Genomic DNA, 24256 nt, shown 5'->3' with positions numbered 1-24256 from the left:
CCACATGTTTAAAATGCTGAAAAGCTGATAAGGTGTGCAATTTTCAAAATAGTCACTTTTTTGGTAGTACTAGGGTTTGAACTCTGCACCTTATGATCACTCAGCTTGCTTGCTCAGCTGGCCCTCTTACTACCTGAGCCACTCCAAGCCCTTCTTTCCTTTAGTTATGTTTCAGGTAGTATCTGGCATTTTTGCCTAGGGCTGATGATGATCCTTGTATCTAAAATTTCTTTCATAGCCGGGACTACATGCACACATCATCACACTGGTTTGTTGATTGAAAAGGAGTCTCACTAACTTTTTGCCCAAGGCTGATCCTCCCAGTCTCCCAATTCCTGAGCAGTTGGGATTATAGATGTGAACCATATCGTCTGGCCTATGTTGTTCTTTATTTCCTGTGAAACACTAACTTGTTTTTATCTCATCTACCATAGATAGTCAATTCTCAATCTTTCAATTCTTTTTTGTGAATTAAGATTATCCCCCCCACCCCACTTTTCTTTTCTTGCTAGATCTTGCTTACTTGAAATGCATTGGAGCATTCTACAGTCTCAAATAATATTATGTCATTACTTGGAAAGAATAGTCTGCTGAATCTGATTGTTTTGCAGCCATAAGCTGCAGGCTGTTATGCCAAGTCGTGAATAAAGTCTGGCTCTTCAGGCAAGTGTACCTATGGGTTGGTTTGGATCCCAGTGGAGCATGACACACAGAAGCAACCCAGTATGTTCCAGGTCCTGAAACTCTCATGCCTTAAAATGTCTAGCCCATATTATTGAGAATTGGAAATCAGAGTTTCATGCTCTTGATCGGTTTTTTCAATCAAGGGTGTGCTCTAACACCTGAGCCACACCTCTGCTTCTGGCTTTTTGTTGGTTAACTGGGGATCAGAGTATCACAGACTTTTCTGCTAAGACTGACTTTAAAATGCCACCCTCAGATCTTAGCGTCCTCAGTAGTTAAAATTACAGACATGAGCTTCTGACTTACTTTTCTTACTAAGTTAAAAAAAAAAAAGAAATTTAAGATTATTTGAGGGCTTTTTGGGGAATGGGGGAAGATTAGCTGCCTGGTGGCCTCGAACTTGCAGACCTCTTGACTTAGACTCTCACGTAGCTGGGAACAAAGAATCAATTAATCTGTAATTGTTATATAGATACTTGGCCTACAGGCTCTTATTACACAGCTCCCATAAATCTGAGTTCAGTGGTATGTGCCACCAAATGGAACTATTAGGAAACAGTCTTTTCTAGCCCATGCTCTACCAAATGAATTTGTATGGCCTCCATGGTTCCTTTTTTCCCATCTGCCTTTTTTTTTTTTTTTTTTTTTTGTCGTGGTACTTGAACTTGGGGCCTGGGCATTCACCCTGAGAGCTTTTGCACAAGGCTACTAGTGCTCTAGCACTTTGAGCCACACTTCCGATTTTTTGATAGTTGATCGGAGATAAGAGTGTTACAGGGACCTTTCTACCCAGGCTGGCTTTGAACCATGATCCTCACATCTCAGCCTCCTGAGTAGCTAAAATTACAGGCATGAGCCACTGACACCCTCCTTCTAATATGCTTTTTAAAGGAGCATCATTAGCACATGGTTAGCAGTTTCAGATGTTAAAGCAGGTAGGAACCAACACAGTTCTGTCAAAAATCTGTGTGTTAATTGGTTTTCAGGTTTTGCATCTGTTACCAGTGAGACATCCAAATACCATGGCTTTAGCAAAATGGAAATATATTTCTCTGTTATGAAACAGTGCAGAGAGAAGCATGCTACAAAGCTTGCCAGGGCACTTTACTATATTGCTGCCATCTCTGGGTTTAGGGCAATTCTCAGTTCAGCTGAACAGGTGGGGAAAAGGAAACCATGGAGCCCATACAAATTTGTTTGGAAGAGCATGGGCTAGAAAAGGCTGTTTCCTTGTAGTTCCACTGACAAGCAACATGTGCTCAACTGAAATGGTGCAGCCAGCATTTGTGCTACCACGTACTTAGGAAGAGGAGTGCCCCATCTGACCCTTGGTGCTCCACTGTTCTCCTGCCTCCTTTAACTTTACTCATCTGTTGATGAATTTTGCATGGCTGCCCATTAAGGACCAGAATTAACTTTCTTAGATTTTTTTTTCCTGCAACATGGTTTTGTTTCCCTAATGAAAGGAGTGCAATGGAGGATAAAATAAGATTTTATTACTTTGTGTTCCCAATATATTTTAAAGTATTTCTGTAAGTTCATTTTCCCCTTAAGTTTTAACATAGCAACTTTTAGAATTCATAAACAATTTTCAAAAGCAAACTCTTTGTATTGAACTGTTACGTTCACACCACCTAATAAAATAATCAAAATTACAGAATATCCTCAGTATGAGTAATTAATAATGTTATGAGATCCTAAATGTTTTATTACTATTTCTTATCAGTTCCTACATTTGGAAAACACTACTGTACTACTACAAGGTTTTAACATTAAATTTATCTTTGTAATATTACGTTTCTTTCTAGAATATTTAGAATCTCGTTACATTTGTATTCATGTTAAAGAAATGTTTCTCTATTGCCTGAACATTTTTTCTTTTATAGTATATAATTGAACATGAGGAAAACTCCAAACTAAAATACTCCTTTCTAAGACAGAAAGAAAACCTTTTGAATGTAAAACATTTTGATCTATGAAAGTAAAGTAGTTATCTGTCTTTTTCAATTTTTTATTCTCAATACCTATTACAGTACCTGGCATGTGAGAGGTTGGTGTTTATTGACCTAATCATCTGTAAACTTTGAAAATAAAATCCACTCTGTGTTCCAAACTATGAAATAAAAATAATTGAAAATATTTTTACTATAGTAACCATCCTGAATACCTAATACATTCACATATAGCACCCACACACCCATACTGAAGCACACTCATGTACATACACACACGGGTGTGCCTTGGTGTAGAAGTTGGGCTATTGGCAACTTCAGCTCTTTCAGATATACTAAAGTTACACTAAAATACCTCCAAATAACCACAAAGCTTCTATTTTGCCTGTTAGTCCCCATCTAAATCATAGTCACATTAGCTAAAATTATACAATTGAATTACCAGACATTGTTGTGTGAATGTGTTTTAGATGTACATAATTTGGTTAAGCAGTGGGGAGAGGAGAGACACCAAGGGGCAGGGAAGAGAAAGTAGATCAAAAGTAGAAGAGGAAAAATGGTAGCACCAGCTGGGGACCTGACAGAAAAATTGAAACTGGGCCAGGGAACCAGAGGTTTCTCCACAGGGCTGCTCACATTTATGGCACTATCTCAGTCATCATGCAAACTGTATGTGTTTCCCATATTCTATTTAATCAGTCACAGGGTATAATCAGTAGTTTGAAATTAGGAATAAATTAACACTTGAGGAAAAAATGCATAACCAGAAATTTTAATTCTATGGAATTGATCTTTATTATAAATGATGGAGAAATTAAAAATTATTAAATACCACAAAGGATCAAGGACAGCTTGTTTGCTTGTTTTAAGCAATTGATCAAAATATCGTAAGTAACTTAGGAGATCAGCACTATATGGCAAGGAGAATTTTGTTGTTAACATAGTAGGTAGTGTTTACTGAGCACTTAAGTGCTGATGATGACAAGTGCACTTCATTTAATTTCACCATCATTCTGCAGTTTAGGATTTATGAGGGTTATCTCATTTATGATGCAAGAAGCCTGGGGTATAAGTGGATTACTAGCTGCTGGAGGTCAAGTAATTCATAAGCAATTAACCCCATGCACACCTGATAGTCCTACCACCGCAGAGATCACCAGTGCCATGCTGGCTTCAAGCAAAACCACCTCCTAGTTGGAACTCTATGGCAGCCATAGAATGTTTCCAAGCTTTAGTTTCACTGTTGGACAATGGGACTACTTACTTGATTGCTGATGGGGTAGAAGAGCTTGTGTGACTAATGATAAAAGGAAGTGCTTACATAGAAATAAGTGGTTATGTATAGCTGTAATCTCAGCAATAGCAGTGAATTGACTTAAGAAAGCTAGAGCTTAATGAATGAAACTCTGCTTCCGGCCTGTTATTGGTAAGGCTTAGATTTGTTTCTGCCCTCCATACATCAGTGCACACTGTTGGAATTAATCATACTGTGAAATTCATCACTTGTAGTCTTGGGTCCAAAGCATGAAAGAGCACGCCCAGCCCAGTTCTTCGACATTTGTTTTGGAAATTCTAAACACATGACACTTGGGCATCACACCGAATCAGTTTCAGTTAGCTCAGAGAGAAGTCTTACGTTCCTGGGGGCTCAAGTTCCTTACCCAGAGCCTCCACCCTCTTCCCTTGTGAGCTAGCCCCTTGCTCTGCTCACTCTCCCTCTTTCTGCTCCTTCACCTGTCCTTTTGCTCTTTTTGGCATCCTGACTAGCAGCACTGTCTCCTATTGTTTTGTCAGAAAAAAAAAAAGCTGTGAAGAAAAGTTTTAAAACTGGAAGTATCAGTAAGTCTGTTCTTTTACGTTATAAACTTAAACTGCTAGAGGGCAAGTGCTCTTGCTAAATACTCTAGAGCATTAATAAAATCTCATGGGCCAATGCTTTTTATATATGATGATTATGGGGTCTGAGCAATTGTACATGTTAGAATTTTGCCAGTAATATCTGTATTCGGTTCATAATCTTCATACTTACTGAAAATTAATTCTCATACGTTTTAGCCAAATCCGCAAGTAATTGCAGTCACAGGTTTAGGGGTATGGGAGGGGTGCTTGTGCACAAATGTTTATACATTTATCCCCAGGGTCATGCTCTATTATAACTTGGTACTATATGTTCTTTCCTAATTGTAAATTCGTATGGTTTTTTAAATGCATTGCTTAATTTAGTTTAATGATTATGGAAAAGTTTTTTGAAGGTAAAATCTCTATATAAATGCAGAGAATTGTGATTACATTCTTTATGTAATTCTCAAGATTCAGTTTTTCCTCTCTATGCTCAGTTTCTCATAATCAGTCAAGGAAAGTTTATATGCAGCACTTTTGACAGTATTTCAGAATTAGAAATGTATTTTGAGTTGAGGTGGATACTGACTTATTCTTGCTGATTTGAATCCTGAAAAAAATATGGAGTGTAAACTCAGATTAAATAGATATTTACTTAATTGGCTCTTCTGGCAATACATATTGACATGTGAATTCTGCATTTGACTGTCCAATTTTAAACTATATTGAATTTGTGTCACTATCCAAGGACTCATTTGAATTGAATTTTATTTAAGTGGAAAATTCTATATAAAACGTATATTTACTTATTTTCATTTGGTTTTTGAGACACATTTGCCCAGGCTATGTTGCCTATACTAGTCTTCTACTTCTGAGCTCAGGTGATGTTCCCTCTTGAGCCTCTTCAGTAGCTGGGACTACTAGTGCAAATTACCATACTTGGCTTCCAAATATACTTTGAATACTGTTAAAATAAAACCAGCCAGCACTAGTGGCTCCTAGTTACTCAAGAAGCTGAGGTTTGAGGTTTGAAGCTTGACTCCAGCCCCGACAGAAGAGTCCATGGGATTCTATCTCCAGTTACCAGCAAAAAGCTTGTAGTAGAGCTGTGGCTCCAGGGATAGAGCACCAGTCTTGAGTGGAAAAACTAAGGGACAGCTCTTGGGTCCTGAATTACTAGCTCTAGTAGTAGCACAAAAGAAAGAAAAAGGAAAACCCAGTAAGGTTCTTATGCCATAGCAAGTTCTTTTACTCAATTTATTTTTGTCTTAAAGTTTTTTGCTTCAATATAATTTTTTCTTATTTTATTAGCCTAGATTAATTGTATGAAGGAAATTTTATTGTGACATTTCCATGCATTCACAAATCAACCTCATCCCTTCCCCGCCCGCCCCTGCTTATCCCCCTTCTTTTCCTAAAAACAGTTTTAACAGGTTTCATTGTTCTGTTTCCATGCTCTCAAATAAACTACTCTGACCACATTCATTCTTATTCCCCCTTTCTGTTAATCCCACAGAGCCTGTTAAAGATAATTTTTTCTTCCTATTTTTGCTTCATTCTTTTTGCAGTATTATGAAAACTGTTTTCTCATGGCATTCAGAGGAATGTACAAATAGGAAATGCTGAAATAAAGATTGTCAGGTGTTTATGTAACTCTAACCCCTCTATATATCACCTTTATAATAACAATAAAAAAGTAAAATAAAGAAGACAAGTGGAAGAAACCATAGAAACTATGTCTTTAACCTGATGCTTTGAGAAGCTTCTTTTTAAAAATAGTCACAAGATACTTGGAAGATTGGTTGACTTGCTCTGAGTACAGGAAAGTAAAGTGAAATTATGGTCGAGAAAACGCACAGAGCATAAGCCAAAAATGTAGTGGTAGGCAGCCCAAGAAAGGTGTCAAATTCAAGCTGATTTCACTCCCAAGAAAAAGATTTCCTCTCAAGCAGTGGAGCTCAAGATAGAAGGTACACCTAGGAAAACAGCTTGGAAGCATCAAGGTGGACACGGGTTACAGTAAAAAGCAGGAGATTTACACAGAGACATAGTACAAAGCTTGGCCTGAAGATTTGCAAAAGGAATAGGTAAGAGACAAGGTAGATTCACAAAGCACAAATTAAGTCAAATGACTATGTTTTTTTCTTTAAGTGTTTATTGTATATCACTGGACACTGTGTGATATTAGGAGAGGCACTGGACTTCGTGGTGTCCTTAGTGACAAGTGGTATGGCTTGGCCATTCACAGTATGGCCTTTCGAGCTGAACTTATCTAGTTTGAACCATAACTCATTCTTAAGTGGTTAGCATTAAATCAGGCTAGTAGCATACAGATAAAAAGCCTTTTGAATGTCAGACGGGGATTCAGACTCTTAGGAGTGCTTTGATAGGAAATGGTTTTATGGAAATGACCTAAAGAGCCAGTATTACTAGTTTTTAATAAAATCATATTTGACTCACAAATTTGAGGACCGTGTTGTAGCAATCACATCTTGTGTTTGAGAAGCATTTTAAGATTTGAACAGCTACAGTAATATTTTCTAATAAAAACCCAGAATAGATGAATAAGTAAAAATTTAAACTTTTGGGAAATTTTAATATTTGGCTTCTGGGTGTTCACTAAAGAAATTTCTTTTAAAAAAATACAACCCCATAAATGCTAAGTTTCCAGTATTATACTGACAAAGATATTTGACAGAATAGAATTGTGTTTTTATTCCCTCAACACCTAAACTTTTGGGGCATGGTTACATAAGCTTGGGAGGCTGACGCAGAAGTATCCAGAATTTGAGGCAAGCCTCATCTACATAGTAAGTCCAAAGCCAGCCTGGGCTACCTTACAGGACCCTGTGTCACAAAAAGATGCAGGCTTTGGTTGTAGCTCAGTGATAAAGCACTTTGACCTAATATGTACAAAGGTGTAGGTTTGATCTCCATCCCTGAAACAAATAAAGCTATAAATGAGTGTACTGTGCTTTTCTTTTTTGTGCCAATCCTGGGGCTTGAACTCAGGGCCTGGGCACTGTCTCTGATCTTTTGTTCTCATAGCTAGTGCTCTACCACTTGAACCACTTCTGGCTTTTTGGTTACTTATTGGAGATAAGAGTCCCATGAACATTCCTGCCCAGGCTGGCTTTGAACCATAATCCTTAGATCTCAGCCTCCTGAGTAGCTGGAATTACAAGTATGAGCTATTGATACCTGACCTTGTCCTCTGTTTTTTTTTTTTTGGGGGGGGGGGTTGGTTTTTGGTATTTTTTTTTGAAGTTTATTGGTATAATTCATTACATTTCATTTGATATTACATCTCATTTGACTTTGTGGTCTTTAGGAAAGAAGACCCTTACATCAGCACAATATAACATTTAATATGTTGAATGAAGGACAAATTATTTTACAAATGAAGGCTTTAATAATATAACTGAGTCTGGTGGCTCATGTCTGTAATCCTGGCTACTCAAGAGGCTGAGGTCTGAGGATTGCTGTCCATAGCCAGCCCAGGCAGAAAATAAAAGTCCCCATTGAGACTCTTATCTCCAATTAACCACTCTAAAACCAGAAGTGGTGCTGTGGCTCAAGTGGTAGAGCACCAGCCTTTGAGCACAAAGAGGCTCAGATCTCAGCCTCCTGAGTAACTAGGATGACAGGCGTGAGCCACCTGTCCCCAGCTCTGGGCCATTTCCCCCCCCTGGGATTTGGTAGGCTGATGTTCTCTACCACATGAGCCATGTCCCCAGTCCCCTGGGCTCATTCTTCATGTTGAGCATCTCATACTATTACACATGGCGGTTCATGCATCCTCCTCTGTGGATTTCTCTCATGTGTGGCTCTTTTCATGCCTCTGGTGGGAACCATTATAGGGGTACGATTTCCCACACTGCTTGCACACATAGGGCTTCCCGCCCGTGTGAATCTGCTTGTGTCTTCGAAAATTGCTCAGGGAAGAAAAGGCTTTGCCACACTGCTCACACACATAGGGTTTGTCCCCCGTGTGGATACTCTCTTGACACTTAAGAGAGTGATGACCCACAAAAGTTTTGCCACACTGCTTGCACATGAATGGCTTCTCGCCCGTGTGAATGCGCTTGTGGATGCGGGAGGAACTGGAGGAGATGAAGCCTTTCCCACAGTGTTTACACAGGAAGGGCTTCCCGCCAATGTGAATCATGCTGTGCCTGCGGATGGAGCTGGTGCAGGGAAAGGCTTTCCCACACTGCTTGCACACATAGGGTTTCTTTCCTGTGTGGACACTTTCATGGTAGCGCAGGGACATACAGCTGGTGAACTCCTTCCCGCACATCTTACACACGTAGTGTCTCTCCAGTGTGAGTCTGGTTGTGCTGCTGATAGGAGTTGTAGAAGGCAAAGGCTTTTCCATACTGATTGCACACGTAAGGTTTCTTGCCAGTGTGAGTTTGTTTGTGTTGCTGGAAGTTAGTCAGGTAGCTGAAGGCTTTCCTTTACTGCTCACACCCATAGGGCTTCTCTCTGGTGTGGGCCCTGATGTGTCGCTGGATGCTACTCAAGAATGAGAAGGATTTTCCACACTTCTTGCACATATATGGTTTGGGGCCCGTGCTGGTCCTTCTGTGAGCAGATGTGCTTGTGGAATGAGAGGGAGAGTCTTTTCCAGGTTGCTCAGAACCACGTGCCTTTCCACCCGGGTCAATTTTCACATAGATTTGGACGTCATTGTGATTCTGGGAAGTTTTCCCACTCTGCGTGCCTTCATCTTTCTGGAGGCGGTTTTTATGGGTTTCTGGTGTTTCTGTGTTGTAGGAGTGGGGAGTGGCAGGCTGGGCAATGAAGGAACAGGCAGGGGAGTCATACCTCCCGTTTTCACCCAACTTCTTCCCCAAAGTCCTTCTGGATACCAGTCAGATATGCGTGAGGAATTTTTCACTTTGAGTTCCATTTTCTTCATGTACAAAGACTGTCTCAAACACTTGATCTCTCATATTGTTTTCACTTGTTTTAAAAAGCATCTGCAACATTCTTGTCTCCGTGTCTTCTTGCATTGCTGCCTTCCTAGGTCCAGGCATCTCCAACTCGACAATCAGTACATTCGCTCCTGAGTGATCAGTAACCCAACTCTAGAGATGGGACAGTGAGCACACTGGTGCAGTTTCAGAGTCTGTCCTCTGCTTTTTAAATGATTGATTGATTGGCTGTGCTGGAGTTATCACTGTAGTTCTTGTGTTGCTAGATAGGCACTCTTACCACTATTTTCTGCTTGTTATTTTTTGAGAGGGGTCTCCCTTCAACACTGGGGCAGACCTGGCCCTTAGGTATTTAAGTGCCACTGTCCTTTTCAAGTTATCCATATTTTATCCTCCCTCTCATTGGCTCATCTTTCCCTTCATTGTACAGAGTTCAGCCATTTGGTTTGGTGTTTTTATGAACATCTACAAATATGATTAAATTAGGGACTTCACCATTGTGTTTTAATTATAATACCTCTTGTAAGTGCACATAGATGAGTCTTGACAAAAGAAGATTAACCCTTGCTCTTCACTCACTCATCTACTTATCATTTTCCTGTAAGTTTTAGAGGTCAGTGGTTGGTTGATGGACAAATCAGACCTAATGTTTTCACAGGTGGTCCTGCTTCCTCTTGGTAGAGGTTTGTTTTGTTTTAGGGTTTGTTTGTTTGTTTGAGCATGTTTTAGGTACTAGAGTTTGTGCTCAGGTTCTCACACTTGGTAGGCTGGCTCCCTACCATTTGAGCCATTCTGTAGTCAGTAATGTCCCTCTCCCCACATTATTTTTGAAATAGGGTTTTGCCTCTCCTCAGTCTGCTAGCTTCCCATTATAGAGATTGAGTTTCCTGGATTTTTCTACTCAAGCTGGCTTTGAACTACAATTCTTCCATCTTCAGCTTTACAAGTAGCTAGGATTATAGGCATGGACCACTAGTGCCCAGATTTTTTCCGTAAAGGACCTTACTGGGTTGGGTTCATTCTTCTGATGGCCTTCCTGTATAGGAAGAACATGAGTATCCCTCAAAGTGAGTTCATGGGTCAGCTTCCTTTGTCTCTTGTCACCTCCATCTCTGCTTGGCCTGACATCAAAGGGGTTAATAAAACACCCCAGTACTTCCTCAAATACCTTGTAGCTTTATATAGCTAAAAAATGTTTTCTTTGCCTATAAAATTCATTTTGAAAACAAGAATTTGTTCAGAAAGAGACAGATTCTGCTCCTTGCCCCCTAACTAGTTGGTAATATGTTAATGAATATAGAGACTGCTTTAACTACATAAGTCAGCATTTTAATCATTTTTTATGCTAGCCAGATAGAAAATTTTGCCATTATATCAACATTCATATTTTGCACTAACAAAAGATTTGTTCAAGTTTCTTTGATTTTGTACTTATATTTTCACATTATTGATACAAGTGTTAAGCTAGAATGTGTTTTCTCTATATTACTGCTCACATTTTACGAACTCACAGGATACTGAAGTTGTAAAATACAGTTAAGATCATTCCTTAGAAATGTATGATTGTGGTTTTAAAATCATTAAAAAAAAATTCAACCTAATGTAAGTATTTTACCTTGTCACTAGTGGTAATGGTACTGCCCAACATCATGGAGAAGAAAGGAAACATAAGGATCAAGACTTCACTCTCTTATGGCTTTAAAATTTTTGATTTTATTCCATTTTATTGTATTTTATTGTTATTTTAGTGCTGGCAATTGGGCTTGAATTCTTTTACACTGTCACTTGGCTTTTTGCTCATGGCTATCACTCTACCATTTGAGCTACACTTTCACTTCTGACTTCTTTTGCTGATTAATTGGAGATAAGAGGCTCACTGATTTGTTTCTGGGCTGGCTGGTTTGGTTGGCTTCAAATGTGGATTTTCAGATCTCAGCATCTTGATTAGCTAAGGTTACAGGTTGGAACCACTGGATGATTCTGTGGCTCTACCCTAAGCAAAAACAGTAAATGTATGTTATTGCTCAAGGAAAAAAAAAATCTGTCAAAGAGAAGTTAAAGCAATCTATTAGCTGCCTCAAATGTAATAATCAATTGTAATATGCATAAAGGATTGATAATTAAATTTATAATAGTATTGTCAAAATTATACCTGTAGATTAAAATGTTGCAACTTCATAAAAAGAAAATGGAGATATGTGTTTCGTGTTTATCAGATAATTTCACTGAGTTATAATTTACATACAGTAAAATTTACTCTGCAGACATATAGTTCTGTTAGTTTTGATACATGAATACAGTCATGTAAGTACCACAATCAACACAGAGAACATTTAAGGCTAAGGCTATTTTTCAGGATAAGTCTTTCACTGAAAAGTTCCCAAACTTTCCAATTTGAAGTTTTTCTCTCAGTCTCATTGGAAAATTCATGCAACTTTGTTAGGGAGATGCTGTTGAAAACTATTCTTGTCATTTATGTTTGTGATTGGATTTTATGAAGGACTGACCATTTTTAGGTGCTTAAGATTTGTTATTTTGGTGTTATATGTATGCAAAATGAATGTTTTTGATGAACAGCTTAAAAGCACACAGGCCGGACCACTGGGCCTTCTGGAGGTGCAATAACAGAAGAAGAAAAAAAGGATTAGCTTGTTTTGTTGCTTATTAATACTTTTTATATGACACTGTGACTACAAATTACAAATCCAGTTATTTAGTTGCTATTATTTTTATGAGGCAAGCACTCTTGCCACTAGGCCATATTGCCAGCCCGCTATTATTTTTAATATTAAATATTGATCATTCTTCAATGTAACTTTCTTTTCTCAAGATTTAAATGGGAAAGAACAGTTTTCTTGGTAAGATTTCCATTTAGCCTGTGCTGTCTGGTGACGTTTAAAAGCTATTAGCAAAGGCATGTTTTTCTTTAGTCTTTGCAGCTATAGAGAACCTTAGTATTTCCTTGTAGGTTATTACCAAAATGGCATTCATTTGTTTAGCATAACCAGTGCCCTTCTATGTCTTGCTTTCCTTCATGTAGTATGCCAATAGGATTCATCCATCTATCAGTCTCATTGCCACTTCCTAGGATCATTGAATGTATTTGCAGGGACTTAGCTATAGACAGCTATATCAGACTTAGCTATATCAGCCAATATTCTCCCTTTTGCAGTCTGACTACCTTATGCTTCCTTAACCACAAACAATGAAAGTGTAATAGTAATTTAACCAAACAACAGGATGCCTATTCCAGTGAACAATGCTTTCTGAAACCTGTAATCCTTGCTACTGGCTGAGACCAAGGCAATGAACCAAGGTTCAAAGCCAGCCCAGACACAAAAGTTGGCAAAACTCCATTTCCAAAATAACCAGCAAGAAGTTAGGCTAGAGGCATAGCTCATGTGGTAGAGCGCCAGCCAAACAAGCAAGAGGTCCTGGTTCAAGCCCTAGTGTACACATATGCACAAGTCGAAAACCTACACCTGTTTCTATGATCTTTTAAAAATGTTTTCTGAAAAAATATTTTAAGTCTGACTACTTCTATTTGCTAATTTACCAGTGTTTACTACTTAATGTCATATCGGCCACATCTTAATATTGTTTTCAGAGTTAATTACACTTATTTGCAAATGAAAAAATAAATATTTAACATTAACATAACTTCAGAAATCTTGTAATATTTATTGCAATATTCACTAATAAGTGGTCACTTTGAACAAGACTCACCAACATTTGTTTATAGTAAATTAATATACTGTACCTCTGTACTATCAGTAAATAAACAAGAGAATGGTCTTATACAAAGACACAAGATTTCAATGCCTAGAGCTTATAAATGTTATCGAAGAGGTCTTTAAGGATGTAAATTAAGGACTTTGAGATGGAAGATTATCTTGGATTGTGTGGGTAAGATCAAAATGCCATCACAAGGGGCCATATATGATAGGAATACAGGAGGATTTGTAACACAGGAAGAGAGAAGGTAATGTGAAAGGGGAGCCAAAGACTGGAGTGATGTGGCGGGAAGTCTGAGATACTAGCAGTCACCAGAACCTATCAGGAGCAAAGAGATTATTTTCCCTTAAGTACCTATGGAGGAATGTCCAGTTTACACTTTGGTTTTGGCCCATTGTAATTGATCCCAGATTTCTCATCTCTAGAACACTGAGGGAATAAGATTTTATTTTCTATCCATCAGATTTTTTTTTCAGTAATTTGTTATAGTTGCCAAAAGAGAAAAATGTCAAATGTTTTCACCAGGAAGTGTTGTGCTGCTGGGACAAATACTTAAAAATGAAATTGGCTTTGGAATCGGAGTATAGGTAGAAACTGGAAAAATGTAAGGGGCATGATAAACTCTACCTTGTTTTAAATAAAATGCTGGTAGAAATGTGAATGTTAGTGAGAATACAGAAACTGGAAGAGAGCTGGGGCCATAGCTCAAGTGGTAGTGTCTGCCTAGTAAGCACAAGACCCTTACTCCCTTAACAACCAGAGGAAAGAAAGCCATTTTAATAGTATTATTGGGTAAAACGTAGCTGACTTGTCTTTCACACTTGTATGGGAGCTCTGTGAGAAATAGAACTGGATATTAGCTAAGCAAAGTTCCAGACCAAATACTGAAGGTGTGGGCTTGCTTTTCTTCATGCTGCTTAGAGTAAAATTCAAGAGCAAATGCACAACTTGATGATATGTGAGGTTCTCAACCCATCCAATTGTCAGAATACACTGAGATTAGGAGATTTGTTGTTAAGAAGATATGCTCCTTTTATCCTCTGGCCAGTTTGACTCCTATCCTCCCCTCTCTCTCTCTCTCGGTGTCTTCTCTCTGTCTAGCCGTCACTCGCATATTCTGAGTCACTCTACTGGTCCAAGAATAGGGAAGATAGGTTTTTCCAGAGAAAACTGAGAATGTCCCACATAGGAGAGTGATGTGATTATGCTAAATGGTCAAAACAAGTATGCACCAAATAGTACTTGCAACATTGCATGATTCCATAGTATTGTACTCCATGTATTCTATGGTATTCCAGGATACAGTAACATGTCCTGAATGGCCTAATCAGTCTCAAGCGAATTGTCTCTTTTAAAAACAATGTTTAATTAAACATAAGCACATATATACTTCTATTGTGTTCTAGGTACTTCAGGAAACTTCCTATGCTTCTAAGAAGGCCAGCTCCAACATCAGCAAAAATGATCAATATTAATTAGGGACCCTTGTGAATTTTATGTAAAATTTGAGTGTCTATAAAGTGATGGAAGTTTGAGATTGCTCCATCCATTTTTTTCTTCTCAGGAATCAATTGGGTGAATTTGTGCTTCTGCCCAGCAGCTTTCAGGATTCCCACCTTCATATGCAGCAGATTTGTATCAAAGAAGCATAAACTGACTTTAATAACAAAGCACAATGTAATTAGAAAGGCAAATCTACTACAGAAACATTATGTCAAGCATTGCAAATCCAAATATAATTTGGTTTAGATTCACACCAGTGGACATCTTTATTAGCATAAATAACTGGAAATATATTAACTTTACCTAAATACTTCTCTGTCCTTTGATCTAAGCCTTTCTAAAATGTTTTACTCTGCTCCAGCACAACTCATAGCCAAGTGTAGAAAATGCAGGTTAAATGAAGATGTAATAATCCATACTTACCTGGAAATATGTTCAGTTTATTTCTTATGATTATGATAGATTATGCCCCTGCCACCTGTCCTCTCTGGCTGCAATCTGATCATCGCAGAAATGGTAGACTCCATTCTCTATATACCTACCATTCCTATGGAGAGAATTTCACGGTGTGAGACTCACTTTGGATTTTTCTATAGCTCATTTTGGCAATGTTGATCTAACTCAAGATACTTTTAAGCTCCTGATCAAGTCCTAAGAAGAGGACATTTATACTCTCATAATTAAAATAGAAGATTAAAGAAACATTTGAACTGAAATGTAATATTTTCCAATCATAAAGCATAATGTCTTATTTATCACATTACAGTCCTGTGACATTGTTAAGTTCTGCAATAGTTGAAAGATGTTTCCCTTGCTTTCTAAATGAAAGTGAAGGAGGGCTACAAACAATCAATGTGGATGTGATGTACGTGTGAAAAATATCTTCACACAGAGTAATTTTTTTTAAGTTTCTTCAATACACTAATGGCTTACAATTTAGTTTAAAAGCTTGGTGTGTTGTAATCAAGAGTGTGAATAGGCAATCAAATACATCTGAAATTCTCCCGCAAGAATTCATGGCAAGCCTGTTGCTATGGTACAGTCTCACCTGGGACTTGTTTAGCTTCTTTCTCAATCAGATATATTGACAATAATGAGCTTCAAAACAGAACTCATAGAAAATTCAGAATGGAAAGTAGAGATAGCTAAATGAAGCAAGATAACACTCTTCCATTTTTGACTTGTACTTAACAATTCTTATTTGTGATGCCAAGAGAGTAAAAATCCTGTGAAAGTAGTCCATCTTTCTAGAAAGTGAGTTGGGTGTTTTAAAAGGCACTAATCGGAAATTATGGAGAAGACCATTCCTGAACATTTGCAAACTAGACTCTTTACATCCATAGCTGTGTCACTGCATCTTTGGAAACTATATAGTTCTGACCATCACTGTTTTGTATTCTGTCATGCTCAGATAATGTCAAAGACTTGTGAGTAACAATGATTAAATTGAAGAATGTGATCAAGTCAGAGTAAAATAAGCAGGTCATAAACTTTTGATGTATTACTTAGGCTTGTGCTGTTCTTAAGAAATAATTACCTTCCACTCTAACCCCTTGGAATAATTTTATTGCCATAATCTGAGCTCAGGATGTAAGGCTGAAAGTAATAAGGAGCTCTGGAATCGCATCTCTGCCTTTAGGTCCCTGTTCTGCTTTTACAGGGTGTGGAACCCTCTCTAAAATAAGAACAATATGTTTCTCTTGGGAAGTTGTAGAAATTCAATTAGAACTTTGTAAATAGAAGTCATTCATTGAGTATAACTTATACTCACCATTTGTTTTTGTTTTTTATTTATTAACTTTAAATAGTTGAACAAAATGCTTTCAACTTATGTTGCTCACTATGTTAAACATATGGAAGCATTACTACAGTGAATGGCTCATCATTAAAAACCAAATAGGGAAAAAAATACTGTGTTTATTGTAATTCGTTAAATGGAACTTTAGATGGAGCTTCTTTAAATCTAGATTGATTCAAAACACAGGCCAATGTTTAAGTGTGTGTGTGTGTGTGTGTGTGTGTGTGTGTGTGTGTGTGTGTTTGTGTGTTTGGCCTTATGAATGAGGTGTGATAATAAGCCAGAAAATATCTAAGGAATTCTATAATTCCCTAAGGAGTCTGAGATCCACCAAACAGCCACTTAATGGAACTTCTGCCATTGTTAAGTCCAGACACATGTGTGCCATTTTAATATAATGTGTTGTTCAGATTAACTTGTGCACTGGTAAGAAAATGCCAGAATTTGCCAAATCATTATTTTTACCTACCATTTGATATTGCAACATGCATAAAAGTATAATTTAAATGTTTTCCATCCTAATATACCTTTTTTTATGTCACAACTGTATAGTTAAATTGAAGATTCTGAGTTAGATTCAAGGATGGTGGGCCATAGGACAAGATGGGCCTTTGTGTTTAGAATATGTTCAGATGGACTTAGCTTGATTTTGTAGGAGGCAGCTGGTGACAGATGAGAGAATACATTAATACGTTTTATTCAGGTGGGTTTGTTTTGTTTTGTTTTGTTTTGCCGTGGGATGGCTGATCATCCTCAAAAAGACTTAAAAAATAGAAGATCTGTACTAATGTTGTTGATGTAAGGTTCACAGCCATGACTTGAAGCTATAGGAGCAGCAGACATGAAAAATATAGGTGAGCCTTAGTAAGGGATGCTGGACCTACTTTGTCCCTGTGTGCCAGGCATAAGTTAACCTCCAGTGCCTCCATCTCTTCTAAATAATCAAGGGAACCATCACTGCCTCATAAGCACAGTTAGTGAGAGGCCAATGCCTTACTCATTGAGATTTAAAAGCTTAAAATATGAAGTGGTACAGAGTACATGCTTAGTCAATGTCAGCTATTGCTGTTGATGAAATCATCTATAAGAAGTTTGTGCAGTGAGTAGAGGACTAGAAAAACCAGTCTTACAAAAGATAGGAAAGAAATATCCTATGAAGGAAAGTGTAACTGGAGAAAAATATTAGTTTTGGAGGAGAGTGGGCCAAAAAACCCCACAAACAACCACCCAGGGGCAGTGAACGGGGAAGGAGAAATGTCAAAAAGTAAGAAGTCAGTGATGCTAGAGGATGCAGAAGGTCAAGGTAGATGTAGACCTTAAAGGGCACATTCAATTTCTCCATCAAGACACAGGTCAGTGATGACCTTGGCCAGAATACTTGGTGAAGAGTTTATAGTAACAGACAGAACAAAGAGGTGAAGGTAAAATGAGACCTAAGTAAATCAAGAGCCACAAGAAGTGTGTCTGGGGAGAGAGAACTGAAATAAACATAATAGGAGACTGGGGCACTCTCAAGAGAGTGGAGTGATTATTGAGATGAATATGGAAATGTGTAAAGAGAACACCAAGGTAGCAGAGGTGGATTTTCCTGCACCTGTGGCAGCCAAAAGTAGTTTTTGAAGGATCGTCCACCAAACCCCTCAAAGGAATATGGGACAATCAGCTACTACTTTCTATGATTTCATGATAAAATGTCATCTTCTTCATAAGACAAGAGAACAAAATATGATAAGTTGAAAGCAGTAAGTTGTTAGCTGCATAGTTAATAACAGTGTTCAATGTTAAACTTAGTAAAAGTGGAATCCTTACTAAATATAGTGGAAGACATCCATAAGACAAATTAGGATTTTTTTTGAGCCCCCAAATTTTTGGCAAGTGAACCTCTTAAGTGTGTGTGTGTGTGTGTGTGTGTGTGTGTGTGTGTGAGTGTGTGTGAGAGAGAGAGAGAGAGAGAGAGAGAGAGAGCGCTTAACTTTTTCATTCAAGGCTGGCTCTCTGCCATTTGAGCCACACTCCATTCCCAGCTTTTTGATGATTAATTGGAGATAAGAATATCTTGGGTTTGTCCCCCTGGGCTGGCTTTGAATCATAACCCTCCAATCTCAGCATCCTGAATAGCTAGGATTACAGGTTTGTACCACCAGCACCAAGCTAAAGTAAAATATTTCAAAAATTAACTTTTTTTAACCTTCTAAAAGCCTCTTTTAAAACATGTTTAGAATTTACACAGCATTGTAACATTTTTCTCATAGACTTCAAACTAACTTCATTTTTGGTGCTGTCCTCATTTTACAGATAGCTAAACCTGGATTTATAGATGTGAAAAGTGACTTGTCCATTATTATACAGCCAGTGGGTGACAGCCTGGATTCAGAAAGAAGCAAATCTTTCCATTCTTTGTTCCAATCTATTTTAAATTATATGCTTGTAAGTGTTAGAATTTTCAACTTTAGAATAGCACTTGGAAACGACGGACCACAGACCAAATCTGGTCTCCCACCTGTTGTTTTACAAGGTGCATGCAGAGAATATTATAGATTCTTTATAGTTGAAAAATAATCAACAGAAAATGAATATTTGGTGATAGATTTTTTTATAGTTGAAAAAATAATCAAAAGGAAAGGACTGTTTGGTGACCATAAAATTAGGTGTGATTCCAGTTCAGTCTTGCTTTCCAAGCTGCATGTGAAAAATAGTTGAAAAATAATCAAAAGAAAATGAATGGTGACACCAGAAGATTAGATGGCATTCAAATTTCAGTACCCATAAATAACATCTTATTGGAATACAGCCACATTCATTTATATGACCTGCCTATTTCTACTTTCGCAGGCAGGGTAAAGCAAACAATGGCGACAGAGACTTTCTGGCTCAAAGCCAAAAATTACTTACTGGCTGGCCTTTTATGGAAAAGCTTCCCCAATCCCTGCTCTAGGACATCAAGACAAAAATCTATGATTAGGAACTGTGGGTTGAACTTGAAAGTCTAGGAAAGATTTCACATACCTTATGTCTTTTGGTGGTCCCACAACTTATAAGGCAGATTTCAAGCCATGTAGTCTATCACCCTCCTCAGCTTTCATGCTAGGTGCCTACTTTGACTTGGCATCTTGAAACACAGACAGGTTTTCATCCTTCAGTCATAATGTTGTGATTCAATTCTCTGCTATCTCAGGAGAAATCGCTTCAGCTTAGAACACCATCAGCTTTAGACCACACTGCTCCAGAGTCCACATGCACATGTGTCTCTTTGTTTCCTCCTTCGACCTCTTTCCCTCTCTCCTTCTCTCCCTCGCCCCCTCTCTCTCCCTCTCCTCCTCCCTCACTTCTTCCTTTTTCCTGTCCAGCACAGTCAAATTTATGCATGTATGAATATGTAATCAAACCAGTCTTTTAAGTTATAGAGTGAGAAGCTGTTTGACTGGTTTGATCCTTATAGATAAGACCTTTCTGCTAACTTTTGTGAAGTTGTTAACAGTCTTGACAAGTATTGCTTTAAGAAATCATGCCTACTTTAAATGCCTAACCAAAATGATCATCACGATTGAATGACTAATATCTGTATTACCAATAATGTTAAATGGCTAATATTACCCATTTACCACTTGATTGTCCCACTTGATTAAGTGATTTAGCCCTGTCATGTTTTAAACTTAAGGTTCAATAGGTCCTTTTACATCTTTTGCTTTCAGTGTATTGATAAATAGAATTTGTAAGAAAAATTATGTATATTTTATTTATAGGCATGGCTGAACTTTTTTTCTTACTAGTTTTGAAAGAAGTTTATGAAAGAAGAGTAATTGCAACTGAAGAGTCAGCCATCCTTGTTCAGTGCCTTATGTCTATAATCCTAGCTTCCCATGAAGCTTAAATGAGGAAGACTATGGTTCATGGCAAGCCTGGGTAAAAAATTTGTGAGACCCCATAACAGACAGTAGGGTGGGTGCAGCAGCATGCCTCCTCAGCTGTGTAGGAGGCTGAGATTGTGATTCTTGGGCAGCCAGTGCAAAAACATGCACAAGTCCCAAAATCAATGGCAAAGACTGGATGTGGTGATAGGAACCTGTCATCTTACTTCAGGAATCACAAATAAAAAATTCACTGTCTAGGCTGGCCTCAGGGGGGAAAAAATCCATATCTCAAAGATAACTGAGCAAAAACAAAACAGCTAGAAACATGGCTCAAATGGTAAAGGGCCTACTAGAAAACACCTTGAGTTCAAGCCCAGTACCACTAAAAAAAATTAAAAGAGTGAGCCAGGAATCATCTTTCTAAAGATACCAATTCTTTATTGAATCATTAGATGGATTTCCAGGAGAAATGAGTGCAGTGGTATCGATCAGTTTTTCATACATCATGGATTTGTAAATCAGATATTTAGTGCTATTATCATATTTCATGTTCTTTTGAAGATTGATTTTTAAAACATTCTTTTTTAATAGATTAAAATTGAAGCATATGGGTAGTGGAAAATTGGTGTCTTATTGCAATCTTAAAGGAGTAAACATCTCTTCATCTATCTTATTTCTTCATGCTCTTCTCAATGTACTATATTTTACTATCTGACAAGTACTAGGTTTTAAACTAACAGCTAGTAACCTTTACAGGTTATTAGAACATTATGATAACTCCACTGAAATATTTTAGTAACTTTATTGAAACAAAATATCCTTTTTTTTTTTTTTTTTGGTCTCAGTCCCTTCCTCCCCACCCCCCCCACCTTTTTTTTTTTTTTTTTTTTCCAGGAATTGAGCTTTGCTTCCAAACAGGATCTATCCTGGTAAATATAAATAATACTTTTTAAAAAATCCCTTTCATTCATTGCTTTCCTCTTTAATTCTGAATAAGATTTTAAAGAAATCACCTACTATTTGTCTCAAGAAAAACAAGTATGATGTAAAATGTAAACAACCTCTTCATCCCTTTCTCAACTGTATCCTCTTACATTTCAGATCTTGCTAATCTGTTAATGACCATATAAAATGGTCATCTTCAAGCAACATTCTTTCCAATGTTTACATGGCTTGCTGCCAGTGTACCTATTCCCCTTCAGAATACTGCCATATGAATAGACACTCAAATTATTTCTAGTGCTACTTCAATGAATATCTTACATATACAGTTGCTTTTATCTCTCAGACTAGATATTTGAAAGAAGGATTACAAGGTAAGGAATACATAGTGAGTATGATTTTTTAATTTTAATAGATATAACCAACTTTCCAGAGCATTATAATAAATCACACTTTGGCATCAGTACATTCAAATAGTGCCTGGTTTTTAAAATGTTTGCCAATATGATGAAAAATGGTGCTATATTATCTCATTTCTTTCTGCTTGCTAGTAATTTTGACCCCTTACCCCCAGTTTTTAATTAGCATTTATACTTCATCTTAGGTGACTTGCTTATATAGATATTTAAATCTTTATTTTCTATAAACTTTCACATACATGTGCCCACACATGCATGTGTATGGTTCAAAGTAGTAAGGTTTCTTTTCTCTAAATAAACTAGCATTTCTTTTCCCATTAAATTCAGTCTGTGTGTCTATGTATGTCTGTGTATCTGTATGTCTGTGTGTGTGCACATTCACTAGGGCTTGAACTCAGGGCATAGGCTCTGTCCCTTAGCATTTTTGCTGAAGGCTGGTGTTCTACCACTTGAGCCACATTTCTACTTCCAGCTTTTTTGGTGGTTAATCGGAAATGCAAATCTCACAAACTTTGGTTCCAATGCTGGCTTTCAACTGTGATCCTCAGAGAGATCTCAGCTATGATCATAGGCATGTGCCACACAGCCAATTGCACTTTTTTTCTTAGTAAGTTTCTGTGTGTATTTGTATCTGCTTCTACCAAATTCTAAGGTTCATTTGATTTGGGAAGATTTTGACATAATTGTCTATTTGGGTTTTAAATATGGTCCTCAGGAATAGAAAGTTAAACAACCTTAATTTTGAGCTTTATGTATTAAAACAAGAATTTAGTCCTTCTTTTCCTGATTGTGTAACCTTGAACATGTTCTTTATTTATTTTAGTTCTCAATTGCTAAGCCCCAAACTGGCCTGTGCTTTTTAAGGTCTTTAAGAATAAATATGGAGAGAATTTTACCCACAGTCAGCATTGACTTAGTGGTGGTACCCAGTAATATTATTATTATGACTTAACAGAAAGAGAAAGTGAGACATTTGACATTAAATCATAAGAAAATGAAATCAGATCTTGAGCATGTACTATATGCAAAAGGGAAAAATCTTAGTGTGCTAATTTAAACATTCTTTCAGACAAGTATTCTGTAAAGCTAAAATAATATGTAGTCAAATCTGGCACCCTTTTTTCCTAGAAAAAATTTTCTTTTCTTTTTTTTTTACTGATAGCCTTTAGACTTAACATAAGAAAGACAAAAAGTAACATTACTTAACTAGTCAGATTTAGTTAGTTAGTTAGTTAACTTATGGTGCTGAAGATTGAATCCAGGGTAGAGATAGGCTGAATGCACAATTTGTCATTGAGTATGCCTCTGTCCCTAACTTGTCTCCCTTTCTCGATTAATAAGGAATATACAGGTATTCAATAGGAATGACTAGCGAAGTTATAGTGAGTTTTTGAGGGAAAGTAAGAGAGTCAAAGCACAGCAGTAGACTATAACATATGAAAAATGCCAAGAATAAGGCCCTGTGGACCTGAAGGCTGAAATGTGCATTTTTTTGAATGCAGATTCATTGAGCTTAGACTCTTATCTCTAGCTAGACAGACCTCAGTTCCATCCTATGTCTTAATCATCCTTGTGGGTTCAATATACTGTGTGGTCATCAATAGTACCAATGTGGCTATCTCCCTTAACTTTATTTCCCAAGAAGCCTAGTGTAATTTTTTGAAGTTTAAAATGAAAAATTATAGAGTTAGGATTTTAAAAAATGCTTCTACTACTACTTCAGCCAGGTAACAAGCATTCTCAAGGAACCATTTAGCTTTCTGCAGTACAACTAATAAATGCACATTCTAATTTTACTACACACACACACACACACACACATACACACACACACACACTTTGGGCATAAAACATCTGCAGACCAAACAGAACAATTATTATATTCAGAAACCCAACATAGTTATAAGAATCTTTCTGAGCTAGATGTTATTCTAAAGAAAAAAGATTAAATGTGGCCTTGTTTCTCTTCTATCTATATTTTGCTGTGTATGCAGTAACTTGTCTACATAAAGGAATCAGGACATTGGTCATTTATTCTTCTTAGCCTTTCATTTCAGCAAATAATGATTTGTCTGAATTATTACCATGTACTGTGCAGTCAATTAACCCTTAAATAAGCATCTAATATTTGGTGACATGCATCATTGGTCATTTAGTAATGTTGAAATATATGTACTCAGAAACATGATAAATGGTTAATGTTGTTAGAACTATTTTTCTAATTTCTTAATGTGATTTAAAGTAAATGCTAATCAAATATTCAAGAAACTACATTTGAAAGAAGATAAAAATTTTGGGGAAAAAAGAAAATAACAATACAATTTTGGCAATAATTCTACCAAATAATTGCCTTATTGTTAAATGACAACTACAGTTGTTATTGACAGTGACACCTAATACTGACTCCCATGTATTTGTTTTCCTTATGGTGTCACCTTTCTTCAATATTTATTTGACAAGTGGGACTTCTACAAGTATAAGAATTTTAAGTGTAAGGAAAACCTCCACGATTAGAAAATTACATAAGAATTATATGATGCACATATATTTGTATATTTTATTTAAGACATGTATATTAAAATATGAGTCTATG

At 37.1% G+C, this 24256-nt stretch overlaps 1 protein-coding gene and 1 long non-coding RNA gene across 17 annotated transcripts in view; one reads left to right on the top strand and one right to left on the bottom strand.

Annotated features, from left to right (window-relative positions):
* Pkp4 (plakophilin 4) overlaps positions 1-24256 on the top strand; it is a 239319-nt gene that overhangs the window by 104371 nt on the left and 110692 nt on the right. The gene's annotated exons all lie outside the window — the stretch shown is intronic.
* LOC125350647 lies at positions 1532-22459 on the bottom strand. The gene is made up of 3 exons (XR_007210783.1): positions 22246-22459; positions 4298-4304; positions 1532-1543 (listed from the first exon to the last, which is right to left on the bottom strand). It is a non-coding gene; the product is annotated as an uncharacterized LOC125350647 (long non-coding RNA).

The sequence above is a fragment of the Perognathus longimembris genome, chromosome 4, assembly GCF_023159225.1.
Source record: "Perognathus longimembris pacificus isolate PPM17 chromosome 4, ASM2315922v1, whole genome shotgun sequence".
NCBI classification, from domain to species: Eukaryota; Metazoa; Chordata; class Mammalia; order Rodentia; family Heteromyidae; genus Perognathus; species Perognathus longimembris.
This window is presented reverse-complemented; position numbering and strand designations above follow the sequence as displayed.